This window comes from Canis lupus, chromosome 1 (assembly GCF_048164855.1).
Source record: "Canis lupus baileyi chromosome 1, mCanLup2.hap1, whole genome shotgun sequence".
In the NCBI taxonomy this organism is placed as follows: Eukaryota; Metazoa; Chordata; class Mammalia; order Carnivora; family Canidae; genus Canis; species Canis lupus.
This window is the reverse complement of record NC_132838.1, coordinates 106,544,324-106,558,513: the sequence shown is the minus strand read 5'-3', so window position 1 is coordinate 106,558,513 and position 14,190 is coordinate 106,544,324. Positions and strand designations below refer to the sequence as shown.

General features: G+C 48.8%; 1 long non-coding RNA gene across 1 annotated transcript; it reads right to left on the bottom strand.

The window, feature by feature from the left end:
* Positions 1 to 10,913: 10,913 nt before the first annotated feature.
* Positions 10,914 to 11,430, bottom strand: LOC140624233 (uncharacterized). The gene is made up of 3 exons (XR_012023752.1): positions 11,280 to 11,430; positions 11,132 to 11,191; positions 10,914 to 11,015 (listed from the first exon to the last, which is right to left on the bottom strand). It is a non-coding gene; the product is annotated as an uncharacterized lncRNA (long non-coding RNA).
* Positions 11,431 to 14,190: the final 2,760 nt, after the last annotated feature.

Sequence of the window (14,190 nt, the reverse complement as noted above, 5' to 3'; positions counted from 1 at the left end):
TCATAGGGTGCTTGGCACCCTGCTTGGCAGGGAGTCTGATGCTCTCTCTCCCTCTGCTCCTCCCCACTGCTTGTCTTCTTTATTTGTCAAATAAATAAATAAAATCTTAAAAAGAATAATCAAGAACAGCATAAACAAGGAAAACCAGGGATGCCTGGGAGGCTCAGTGGTTGAGCATCTGCCTTTGGCTCAAGGTGTGATCCTGGAGTCTCCAGATCAAGTCCCACATTAGGCTCCCCGCAGGGAGCCTGCTTCTCCCTCTGCCTGTGTCTCTGCCTCTCTCTGTGTGTCTCTCATAAATAAATAAATCTAAAAAAATAAAAACAAAAACAAAACAAGGAAAACCGGACTATTTCTCTAGTGAATAAAAAAATCCTAAATAAAATATTACCATCTGATTTCATCAATTCATTAATTCTCCACAGTAACTGGTTAACAGAGGAAAATCTGATGATAATCTCCACAAATGGAAAAAAAAACTTGATAAAACTTGATCCAACAAGTAATTCTTTTCTACAATGAGCAAGCAATCTAATGCAAACAGTGGGCAAATAAGTAATAAAGAAGATCCACTGAAACAAGAGCAAAACAAATGATACAAAGGGGAGGGGCAGGAATCAGTGGAATGAAAGGGGGAAGAAAAGTCTAGCAAAACAAGAAGTTATTTTGATTTTTGAAAAAGTTATTAAGATTGATTGACTTTTTGGCAAAACTGAATAAGAAAAAAATAAAGGGGCTAAAAATAAGATACAAACAATAAGAGTGAAGAATTATAGCTAGGACTGAGATACAAAATGTAATTAGGGGCACCTGGCTAGCTCAGTCAATAGAGCACATAACTCTTGATCTTGAGGTTGTGAGTTCAAGCGCCACGGTGGGTATAGAGTTTCCTTAAAAATAAAGGAATAAACTTAAAAAAATAATTAGTACTATGACCAACTATGGGCTAACATTTAAAAACTTAAATGAAATGGTTAAACTACTAGAAAAATATAAAATGCCAAAAATTATGCAAAAATCAAGCACTTGAATAAACCATTAAGTACTGAAATATACAAAGTTATAGTCAAAGATTTCCATTCTCTCTCTCTCTCTCTCTGTCTCTCTCTCTCAAAAAAACCCCAGAGGCACAGATGGTCTTCTAGGCGACTGATATCAAACATTCAAGAAATGCTTAATTTTTATCTTATACACATTATTCCGGAAAATAGAAATCATGTAGAATCTGTCTAGTTCCTTTTTGGAAGCTAATGCAACGCTGATTCTAAAACCAGATAAGGAACATGTACAAGAAAAGAAAATTATAAGTCCATTTCACTTGTGAACGTGGGTGCAAAAATCCTGCATCACATAATAGCCTACTAAATCCAACACTATATCATAATTCATCATGATCAGGTAGGATTTATCACTAATTATCAAGGGTCGTTCAAAATTTAAAAAAAAATTTCTTTCAGCATAATTCACTAACAGACCAAGGAAGAAAAAGTACTGATTTCAATCAACGTGGAAAAATAATTTGATAAGGTTTTATACCTTTATTTATTTATTTATTTATTTATTCATTCATTTATTTATTAAATATTTTATTTATTCATGAGAGACAGAGAGAGAGAGAGAGAGAGAGAGAGAGAGAGAGAGGCAGAGACACAGGCAGAGGGAGAAGCAGGCTCCATGCAGGGAGCCCGACGTGGTACTTGATCAGGGCTCTCCAGGATCACACCCTGGGCTGAAGGCGGCGTTAAGCCGCTGAGCCACCCGGGCTGCCCTTTTATATATATTTATGATTGAAAATTAAAACAGTAAGCTGGGGGGGGGGTATTTTCTTAACTTTATAAAGCTTCCAGCAAATGCCATAAAAATTTTGGATGCCTTCCTTCCAAGACCAAAAATGACATTAGAATATCCTCATCATGGCTGGTGCTTAACATAGTACTGTGTATAAATCCTGATTAATGGTTTACTTAAAAAAGCTACAGGAACAAGTAAGAGATATTAGCAAGGTCTTGAGTTACAAGATTAACCTATAGGGGTGCCTGGTTGGTTCAGGCGGTGGAGTATAAGACTCTTTATCTCTGAGTTGTGAATTTGAGCCCTATGTTGGTTGTAGAGATTACTTTAAAAAATAAAAAATCTTTTAAAAGACAAAATACCCAGATTAACCTACAAAAATCAATCCTATTTCTCTATGCCAACAATAAATTAATATAAAATATAATTAAAAATACCATTCACTATCCCTCCTAAGTATGTAGACATCATCTAGGAACTAACACACAAAAAAATAATAATATTCTGGAAGTGAAAACTTTAAACTCTGATAAAGGACCCAAAGATGATTGGAATAAAAATAAAGACACTCTATGCTCTTTGCTGAGTGATTAAATATTTTTTTAAAGATTTTATTTATTTATTCATGAGAGAGAGAGAGAGAAAGAGAGAGGCAGAGACAGGCAGAGGGAGAAGCAGGCTCCACGCAGGGAGCCCGACATGGAACTCAATCCCGGGTCTCCAGGACGATGCCCTGGGCTGAAGGCAGGTGCTAAACCGTTGAGCCACCCAGGGATCCCTCTACTTGGATTATTTTAAAGTCTTATTGAGATTCACATGCCATACAATTCATACAACTAAAGTGGACAATTCAATGATTTTTGGCACATTCAGATATGTGCAATAATCACTATGGTCAATTTTAGAGCATTTTCACCATCACAAACAAGCAAACAAACAAACACCAAACCTGTACATTTTAGCAATTACCTCCGTATCTCTCCATCCACTCCCACCCCTAAGAAACCAAGAATCTAATTTCTGACTTTATAGATTTTCCTATTAACGGAAATTTCAGAAGGATGGAATCATATAAATGTGTGGGTTTTATGACTGGCTTCTTTCACTAAGTGTGATGTTCTCAAGTGGCATCTGGGTTGTGGCCTGGATTAGCACCTCATGTACACATTTTTGTGTGGTTGTATGTTTTCCTTTCTCTTGGATATCTATCTTGGAGGGGGAATTGCTGGATCCCATGATAACTCTATGTTTGACTTTTTGAGGACTGCCAGCCTGTTTCCCACAATGACTGCACCATTTTGCTTTCCAACCAGCAGTGTGTGAGGGTTTCAATTTCTCCACATTCTCGCCAACACTTGCTATTATCTGACTTTTTAATTTTAACCATCCTCATAGATGCAAAGTGGTACCCCCTTGTGATTTTGATTTACATCTTTCTGATGACTAAGATGCCAATATTTTCATGAGCTTCTTGGCTATTTGTGTATCTCCTTTGGGAAACATCTTTTCAGATTTCTTGCCCATTTAAAAATTGGTTTATTTGTATTTTTGATATTGAGTTGTAAGAGTTCTTTACATATTCAACTGGTTTTTTTGGTTGTTGCTTTGGGGCTTACCATATACATTTTAATTGATCAGAATCAGGTTCCAGAGGCACTTGGGTGGCTCAGCAGTTGAGCGTCTGCCTTTGGCTGAGGGTGTGATCCCAGGATCCTGGGATTGAGTCCTGCATCAGGCTCCCTGCATGGAGCCTACTTCTCCCTCTGCCTATGTCTCTGCCTCTATCTCTCATGAATAAATAAATAAAATCTTAAAAAAAAGAATCAGTTTCTGATTTATAGTAGCTTAATTCCAGTGAGATAGAGAACCGCTACTCCTATAGTGCTGTATTCTCTTTTCTCTCTTTCTGTGGTATTATTGTCATACATATTAATATTACAAACCCAACAATAGTTATTATTACTTTACCATACATAGTCATTTCCTTATCTTTCCTCCCACCACCTCCTTTTGTGTGGATATTGGCAAATATATTAAATCTCCATATGTTATAGGTCAATGATACATTATATGCATAATGTTTTATACAATTGATTTTAAAGTCAGTTTTGAGGATAATGGAGAAAAACTATGCATTAATACTGTCTTTTAAAATTATATAATTACCAGGCCACCTGACTGGCTCAGTTGGTGGAGCCTGTGACTCTGGATCTCAGGGTTGTGAGTTCGAGCCTCACTTTGAATGTAGAGATTACTTAAAAAAAAAAATCTGGGATGCCCGGGTGGCATAGCAGTTGAGCATCTGCCTTTAGCTCAGATTGTGATTCTGGGGTTCTGGGATTGGGTTTGGCATTGGGCTCCTGGCAGGGAGCCTACTTCTCCCTCTGCCTATGTCTCTTACCCTCTCTCTGTGTCTCTCATGAATAAGTAAATAAAATCTTAAAAAAAATACAATCGTGGGGCTTCTGGGTGGCTCAGTTAAGCTGGGCTCCCTGTGGGGAGTCCTATGTGGACTCGATTCCAGGACCCTGGCATCATGACCTGAGCTGAAGGCAGACACTCAACCACTGAGCCACCCAGGAGCCCCTTTAAAAAAAAATCTTAAAAAACAGCAAAAGGCAAGATGTTTCTCTTGCTTTTATTCTCCTTAGGTGACCTGCAGGGCCAGAAGGCATGTGGCCCCTTTCTTTGCTAGATGGTGTCACATGGCGCCCAGCGGGGCATTTCCCATGCTTCACCCAAGCCAACGTCACTGTCTTCCACTACCCTCCCACCCACCACAAGGAGAAGATGGGATCCCTATGAACTTCTTTTTTTTTTTTTTTTTTTTTAGATTTTATTTGTTTATTCATGAGAGACACAGAGAGACAGGCAGAGATACAGACAGAGGGAGAAGCAGGCTCCCTGTGGGGAGCTTGATGTCCATCCCAGGACCTCCGTATCATGACCTGAGCTTAAGGCAGCCGCTTAACCAGCTGAGCCACCCAGCCATCCCATGAACTTTTAAATTTGTATTGATTTTCTAATGAATGAGGTTAGGTTAAGTAGTCTTTCAGGAGACTGGTTTTAGAGCCAGCCAGAAGATTCTCCTCAGGGAGATCGTGGTCTTTGGTTGAGAAGATCCCTGCCCACGTGGTTGGTGAAGTGGATTTTAAACCCAGAGGGAGTACAGCTTCTTGGCGTGGCCAAAGGAAGGAATCAGCACTTCCTTGGGCAGCCTCTGTGAGAGAGGCTTGTGGAGAATGCCCTGAGCCTTGGATTTTAGGGACTGAAAGTCTCTTTTTAATAAAATTTCTCCCTTTTAAAAAATATTTTATGTATTTATTTGAGCGACAGAGATAGGAAAGCACAAGCAGGGAAGAGAGGGAGAAGCAGACCCCACACAGGGCTCAATCCCAGGACCCTGGCATCACAATCTGAGCCAAAGGCAGACATTCAACCAACTGAGCCACCCAGGTGCCTCTAATAAAATTTCTGTGTGAACCCAAGGAGGCGATTCGTACCTTCATTCATGAAATGAGGGCACTTTACAGGCATTGATTGGGTCCTGTGCACCAGGTCCTGTCCAGAGCTTTGTAAACACATGGATACCCCAAATCGGCATCTCGACCCTACCAGAAAGATTATGCTCATTCTACAGATGAGGAAACTGAAGAGTCAGAGAGGTTAAGCCATTTACCAATGATCACACAGTAAGCTTGAAAAGGCTGACCCCATGAATCCATTCAGTCATGATTATTGAATGTCAGGGAACTGAACGGCATGGTTCTAGGCTCTAGAGATAGTGAAGGAGACAATGATCCCAACTCGGAAAGGGACATTCAAAGAGAGTGGCCGATATTTGACGGGGAGGGGCTAACATTCCAAAAGAGGGAGCTGACATCCCTGTGGTAGAGGCTCACATTCTGGGGGAGGAGCTAACATCCCAGGGGGGAGGGGCTGACATTCTGGGGGAGGGGTTATGTCCCAAGGGGAAGGGCTGACGTGCTGGAGAAGGAGTAGATGTCCCAGGGGGAGGTGCTGGTGCTGACATCTCAGGGGGAGGGATTGACGCCCCAGGGGGAGGGATTGACGTCCCAGGGGGAGGGATTGACATCCCAGGAAGAGGGGCTGATATTCTAGGAGGTGTCAACAGCCCAGGGTAAGAGGTGATTTTCTGGGGGGAAGAAGTAACATCCCAGGGGGAGGGCCTAACATTCTGGGGGAGGAGCCAATGTTTCAGGGAGAGGGGCTGGCTGACATCTGGAGGGGGGAGGAGGAACTGACACCCCAAGGGGAGGGGCTGACATTCTGGGGAAGGAGTGGATGTCCCAGTGGGAGGGGCTGACACCCCAGGGGGAGGGGCTGATATTCTGGGAGAGGAGCTTACGTTTCAAGGGGTGGGGCCGACAACCCGGGCGGGTGGCGGTGGGGGGGACGGGGCCAAACATCCCCCACCCTTCAGAGCCTCCAGTCTCCTCACAATACTCTGTCCCTTCAAGTATTGGCTGAGCCGCGGCACCAACCTCTGCCATCCCCTGGAATCCCCGTGCCTGACCAGCGCAGAGCCTCTGCCCTCGCGGAGCCGGTAGCCTGGGGGAGACAGTCCTGAACGCAAACATATTTACCTCCCAGGCAGGAAGGAGGCAATTACTCGCTCGTAATCACTACCTCTGTTTCTCTCAGCAAAGAGCGAGGGGAGGCGGCGCCCCCAATCTGGCCTGGTTTGAGATGTTCCCAGCCGTGGGAGACAGACAGACTGTCATCAAATGTGGGGAAATAGCTGTCATGAGACTCCTCACCCCCTGACACCTGACACCTCTCCCTTCCCACCAGGAGCCCTCCTTCCGTGGCTGCAAAGGCGTAGGTTCTGTTCCTGTTGTCTGAGCACCGAATGCTTCCTAATCCTCACGCATCCCCGCGCCGGGTAGAGACTGAATTGCCGGGGGTCCCACTCTGGGTCAGGATGTCAGGGTCCAGGACGGTGGCAGTCCAGAGCCCACTCCCTTCCCGATGCGCACGGCCGGCTGTGCTATGGGTCTCCTGGTTCCCATTCTTGTCCATGTGGAATCAGATGAAGAGGGGATGGTGTGACAGCCTTACTCCTCTGTTTCATTTGCTTCTGTGACCCGCTCCTGAGATGTGGCCTGAAATGAACGATGTGCCATCCCCACCCTCTGGGTCTCACACTGACCCAGACCTGGGCTTACTCAGTGTTAATGATTCATTTCTTCGAAAATGGGGGCCTCCCACGTGCCTCCTCCTGTGGTGGGTGACACTGGGGACCCCGGAGGAGTCAGACCAGTACCCTGATCTCAAAGAGGCTGCAGGCTGGCCACAGAGACGGATATAGTCAGTGAGCTATCGAGTAGGCTGCGGCTGTGTCAGAGCAGGAGCCAGGTGTAAGGGGGAGGGGGCTTGAACCATGGAGTTGAGGGCTTTGATGGGCCTCATGGAAGGCCAGGCTCTGGGCACTGGGGAGCCGTGGGAGGTGTCTGAGCAGAGGAGAGGTGGAGTCAACACTGTATGTACAGAAGTCCCTCTGGGGTCCCCCGGGGGATGGAGATAGGCCAGGAGAAGGTAGGGGTGGGGGTCGTGGGGGAGAGAAGCCCTGAGTAGGGGCCAGGCCGTAGAGATGGAGGAGAGTGAAAGGAGGGAGAGGCTGGTAGTGGGCTCTAATCCAGGACACCGTCCCTCCCCTCCCCTCCTCCTGCTCTGGCAGAGCATGGTTCCCACTCTCTCCCCTTTACACCAACGCGAACCCCACACACCCTGTTTCTCCCAGCCTGGCTACACCCTCCGGGCCTCTCCTGTGGCCATCCTGGCTCCAGACTCCCCTCTTCCTGCTACCTGCCCTCAACTCCCTACCCTTGTCCTTCCAGAGGCAAACGTATTGACCTTCAAATTGCATGACCTTCAGAGCACCTCCATTTGCTGGTCTATAAAATGGGTGTATTCTCTTCTGATGGCTGCTGTAACAAATAGGGTGTCCGGCTTTGGGGTGCCACTGGGGGTGCCGAGCACCTTTTGCAGCCCGATGAGGGCCAGGCTACAGCCAGCAAGACTGACGGGAAGGCCCCAGCTGCCAGGGGTGCTGTGGGCCATGGGGACTGTCATTTCCATGCTGGTACCCCTTCCACCTGCTGCTTCGGCTGGAGCTGGTGGGGATGCAGAAGCCCAGGCTGGACATGGTAAAGGTGTGGCTGTGGCCAGGCCCTCTGCTTCTGCCGAGGGTGAGAGTCTGAGAAGGACACAGGTGAGAGGTCCAGCCTTCCTGGGAGGACCAGAAGAGAAATCCCAGAGGGGGGGGTTTGGAGACAGCATGGGGGAGGGCGGAAGGGGGGGGAGGTCCCAAATCCTCAAACTTGGGAGAATATGAGGCGTGAGGATTCAGCCAGAGATGGATAGCAGAATGGGGAGGCAGAGAGAGGGAGGTGTAGAGAGAGGGACAGGGGTGGGGGTGGGGAGACACAAGATCCTGAGAGACAGGGTGAGATAGAAGAGGTGGATGGGGGAGGGGAGGGGATATGTGCAGGTGTAAACTTGACTGCAAAGACGCGGGCTGGCAGATGGCAGCCAAGGCAGGGAGGGGAGGTGAGAGGCAGGTCAGGCTGCCGGGAGGGATCAAGTGGAAGAGGAGACAGAAAAAGATATGGAGACAAAGACCCAGTGAGAGACAGGAACACGAAGAGTTCTAGTGAAAGACGGAAATAGCACTGGCCTCGAGGCCTGAAGGACAGCGCTCGAGGAGACAGATGGACGGATGGACCGGGAGACAGACATGCAGACAGGGCCGTGCACCTGCAATGTAACGGTAGGACTGTGGACACAGCCGAGGAATTTGGAATGAGAGTGACCTGATTATCCCAGGTCGGAGTGATTCCTGGATGCGGGGCTCTGGGGGCACAGACTAGGACACCCTGGGCCCCCCGCTTTTCTGGCTCATGGGGTACCAACTATCATTCACGCCCATCTTCTCTTGCCACCCTGGGAAATGTGCCTCCCAACCACCTTTCCAATGCCCCCATCTTGGGGAAGAAACTACTTTGTTTGCTTTTCTTTGGTCTTCAAGCTCCCAAATGTTTCTAAGCCAAAGATTAATTTTTACTCCACGTTCTGAATCTTTGGATGGATCCACGGAGCTGCCTCAGAAATGCACTCAGCTCCAAGATTCGGGGCGGGGAATCTATCCTTTCCATCTTCAGAAAACCCATTACATAGATGCCTCTGACCCTGCTGCACATTAGAATCTCCGGGGGAGCTTTTAAAATCCAATCGATGTCCAGGCCCCATCCCCAGGCGTTGTGGTTTAAGTGGTCCAGGGAGGAGCTGGGCTCAGGAACTTTCAAAAGCTCCCCAGGGATCCCCCACAGGCAGAGGGCTGAGCCCCATCCATCTGAAGTGGCTGTGGTTGTGGAAATGCAACCTTAATAGCTCCTGGGAGACCAAGAACCACAGCACTAAATGGCTGGAAACTCTGGGGCAGGAGAAGGCACACACAAAAACAGACTTCTTTGTCTGTATTTGGCTGTTTTACAAGCATTAACAGCCAAGACTCAAGCTGGGGTCCCTTGGGAGTCAGATCCTATTCTGTGCACCCCATCTTCAAGCTCTCAGTCAGAGCCGCGAAAAACCAGGAGAGTGGGCAGCCACACTTGGAGCCGGAGGGATTTTAGGGAGTTGACACAGAGTAGACGCTGGAAAGGGCACTCCAGGCAGGGAGTATAGCACAGCACGTATGTGCAAAGGCACTGGGGAATGGCATTTGTTTACTATCTCTGAGATATATGTGGTTAAGCAAATACTGGTGGTTGGGTGGAGGTGGTAGGATGTAGGTGAGATGTAAAAAAGAAAAAAAAAAGGAAAAGAAAAGAAAAAAGATGAGAGGGAGTCAGGGCACACACAGTCTCCAAGGTCAGGCTGAAGGGCTGGGACTCTTGGGGCGGTGGTGGGACCCGGGGGTGCCACGGGAAGGCTGCGAGCAGGGAGGGACAGAGTCAGCTCTGGATGTACAAGGACCTCTGTGAGAGCTGAAGGAGAGGGACAGGCAGCAAGGCGAAGGTCCGGGGAGAGAGAAACCCTGGGTCGGGGAAGGAAGGTGCGGAATTCTGGTTTACGGAAGCCAAGTTCCCCCCAACAGCTCGGCCGAATAACTTCTGGCTGGGAAAATGGTCGCACACCGCCCCTGTGTGGTTGCTCGTGGTTCTGCAACCAGGGCCTCCCGCACGTTCGACCAGCCTCTAAATCAGGCCGCTTCTGAGAATGAAAGAGGGTGCTACTACCAAATACGCTGCGACAACCGGCCCAAAGTGTTTGCAGAATTGTAGTGAGGCTATAAACCCGTTCCTAACTGAAATGTGGCAGGCCGTTCCTGAGAAACCCAAGATGTTCAGTCACCCTATTCAGGAGCTGCCTTTTCAGCTGTTGACTGGAAATGAAATGGTTTATCAGATGAGAAGGTGGAGGAAGCTCAACCAAAGGCCAGGCTGTCACCCAGGGCGCTCCGTCTACTGGGGATGAAGGCAGGGAGTGGGGAGGAGGAGGTTAGTGAGGGAGCTGGTAACAGACTGTTTGGAGGTCTAGACCCTTCCATAGGAAGGGCCATTGACAAGTGGGTATTGAATAGGAGTTTTCTAACAAAAGAGGAAGATGTGTTAGTACAATATAACAATGAAGATTATAACTACAAACTTTTTGCAGGTGACAAATCCCATTCATGTCTTTGATCTTGAGTTTTTCTGGTTGTGACCCCCTGCGCCCACTGGACAAAGATTTTCACCTTTGCCTGACTGAGAAGAAAGCCAGGGTTCAGAGAGATGGAATATATCTGAAGTACACAGCAGTCTGCGTTGATACCAAATGAATCAGCCCAGCTCTCCCCCTCTCCCCTCTCTGTGCTTTTGCACCCAAAATTCAAATGTCCTTCCTCTTCTCCAACTGCTCCTGAAAGACTCTTACTCATCCCTCAAAACCCAGCTCAGATTCTGGGCTCCTGGTCTCAAACCAGAGAGTCCAGGGCTCTAGCCCCCTCCTTCCTCACACCCAGGAGACTGGACTCCTGGCCTTTCCTTCCTCAGACTCAGAGATCTGTCCCTCAAATAGAGCTGGGGATCCTGTGCACCAGCCAGGGATGGAACGAGATGTGCTGATTCAGTCCATTTATTTGGTCTCAGAGGCCAGAGTCATGATCCAGGGCAGAATGCTCTTGGGTTAGGTGTCCTGTGTTTGTCTTCTCATTGCTGAGCCTAAGGGAGGAAGACACAGAGATACACAGAGGCTTGGGGAAGGAGGAGAGGCTAACTAGATACAGTGAGGGCCAAAGAGACAGATTCAGGCCATCCCCCACCCTCTTCCTACTCACCTTGTTGAAGAAGTAGATGGAGGCAAGGATGGTGAATACAGCTATGGCCAGGGTTACATTCTGTGGGGAGCAGTCAGAGGTCAGAGCCCACTCCCTCCCTCCCCTCCTTCCCAGCCTCCCTCCCCCTGCCAGACTGCCCCCTCCTCACTTCCTGAAAGTTCATGGTCATGGTCTTGAGCTCTGTGTTTGCTTGACCTTCCTCTTCCCTTCCTGGATTCTGAGCCAGTGAGGCCAGATCAGCCACCAGAACCTAAGAGGGGTTGCTTGGGAGACCAGAATGGTGGCCGTGGTGACCAGAGAAGGGCATTCTGGGTAGAGGGGACACTGGGGGTGCAGAATGTTACATGCAGTATCTGAACTTGAGATTGGAACATTTGAGATTGGAGAATCCACACCTCCATTGCTACACTGAGGAATTTGTCCCCCACCTACCCACCCCAGGGGGCTGGGGAGGCATGGGAGGGTGTGAACAGGGGAGGCATTGAGTCAGCTCTGAGTGTCAGTGTACTGGAGCAGGGGGGAGGCTGGAAGCCTGCAGGTGGCCCAGGCCAAATTTCCTTCCTCACCGTCTGCCAGACACAAAGTTGAGAGAAGCAGCAGTTGGACTGGGCATTCCAGAGTCTCGTCACCAGTTCTGGGGGTGGGGGCAGTGGCAGCGGTGGTGGTGCCAACTTCCCCACCTGTGGGGCACAGACCTAGGGACAGCGCCGGAGACTTCAACAGTCCTCCCACTAGTATCACAGACATCTAACTCTCTGTCCATTAGGCCTTTAGAACCAACTTCTCGGAAATATAAGGGGAGAAAAACCAAGTACCATCAAATGTCATGACCCACAGATTCCATGTTTGTGAATTCGCTTACTCGCTAAATTATGTCATCCCCAAAGTGCATACTCGGTGCCCTCTCGCGGTCACTCCTGGATATGCACAGAACGGCTAAAATGTTGAGCTGCTGGTTGCACACGGATTCCCTGATGAGGTCGGATGAGGTGACGCTCTGCCTTCAGGTTTCTGCTCTCAGAGAGATGCCCAGAGATGGGAGCCCGGGCGCAGCCTGGTGCAGCGCAGGGACGTCCTGCTGGACAGTTTTGCATCCCAACTAGGGCACCTGTGACTGGAGTAACCTTAGGCAAATCATCCTCAGAGTTCCTGCTGGGCCCAGTCCTTATCCAGAGGGCAGGGAGCAAAGACCCAGCTGAAGACAGGCCTGATCCCATTCCTGGGGGCTCCTCCCTCACTACCTAATCACCTCCCAAGGCCCCACCTCCCAATACCATCACCTTGGGGGTTATGAGTTTGGGGAGACTCAGGAAGCAGGCTGAGGAGAGTGAGCATGCCAGTGAGCCATGCTGCGGTGCCCCTGAAGAGGCATCTTTATTTGTTTAAAGCACACTGCCACTGCCATGGATGGGACACTGTCTGAGACAGCCATGCTGTGATTCTCACTTTTTGGTGATCGATGCCCCTGTAGGCCACTCACTCCCTCATTGGACAGAACTGCTCTGTGAAAACGAAGCAGTTTAGGCTGGAAATAGTGTTGGGGACTTCTGGGGGCGTGGCTACAAAAGACACTGCTGTCCCTGTGGAAGAAGCCAGCGCGGGCCAGGAGGTGGGGAGCTGAGGCCCCTGGCCAGCAGCCACGCTGATGAGCTTAGAAGCAGCTCTTCCAGCCTCACTCAAGTACTCAAATGAGGGTCATCTGGGTGGCTCAGTGGTTGAGTGTCTGCCTTTGGCTCAGGTCGTGAACCCGGGGTCCGGAGTTCGACTCCCGCATCGGGCTCCTTGAAGGGAGCCTGCTTCTCTCTCTGCCTTTGTCTCTGCCTCTCTCTGTGTGTCTCTCATGAATAAATAAATAAAATCTTTAAAAAAAAAGTTAAAGAAATTTTCAAATGACTGTAGCCCCAGCCCACAGACTATGATCTGGTGAGGACCCTAAGCCAAGGCCACTTAGCTAGCTAGCTAGCCACTCCCAAAGTTGCCACCCACCAAAACTGGGAGGGAAATAATGAGTGGCTCTTGTCTCAAACCCCATGTCATCACCAATGCCCTCATTCCATTTTTGCAAATTTGCCTACTTGCTAAATACTTTGGTATCCCCAAATGCATACTGATTGCCCTCTCTGTCACTCATGGACATGCGCAGAATGGCTAAAATGCTGAGTTGCTGTATGAACACGTGTTCCCAGCTGAGATCGGACGGGGTGACACTGCGCTTGGAACTCACTAATCCTCAAAGCAACTCTGACGTACAGATTGCACTTGTTCCTGTTTTATGAATTTTATGAATGAGGAGGCACAGAGAGGTGCAGTGACTTGCCCAAAGTTGCACAGCTTATAAACAGTGAAGCTAGGATTGGAATCCAGGGATCCCTGGGTGGCGCAGCGGTTTGGCGCCTGCCTTTGGCCCAGGGTGCGATCCTGGAGACCCGGGATCGAGTCCCACGTCGGGCTCCTGGTGCATGGAGCCTGCTTCTCCCTCTGCCTGTGTCTCTGCCTCTCTCTCTCTCTCTGTGATGACTATCATAAATTAAAAAAAAAAAAAAAAAGGATTGGAATCCAGCCTATCCAAATCCAAATCCAGGATCTGGGCGTTCCACTGCTGGGCCATGCTGGCTTGGGCCAGTTGTGGGTGACACTGGGGAAAGGTGACATCTCTCAGAGGCCCAAGGGAGCTTCAAAGAGCTCCGACATTGAAGGGGTGAGAATAGGAAAAAACAGAACTTGGGCTGAGGGGAGGGAGGAGAAAGCAGAGAATGTGTCTGGAATGTGGGTCTGGGTATGTGTGTTGGTCTTGGTCTCCTTTTGCACCCAGGTTAAGGGCCCCTGGTTCAAATCCAGCTTTGCCACCCTCTGCTTATTATGCTCCCTCCGGCAAATTACTTAACCCCCCTGTGCCTCGGTTTCCCCATCTGCATGATGGGGATGGTGATAACCATATCAACCTCTGGCAGAGGTAGAGTGAGGATGAAACACGTTAATCCACTGGCTAATCCAAGGCCGTCAAAGGCCCTGGGGGGAGCTGGATCCCAGGAGGCCACCCTGGCTCCTGGGGGGAGGCA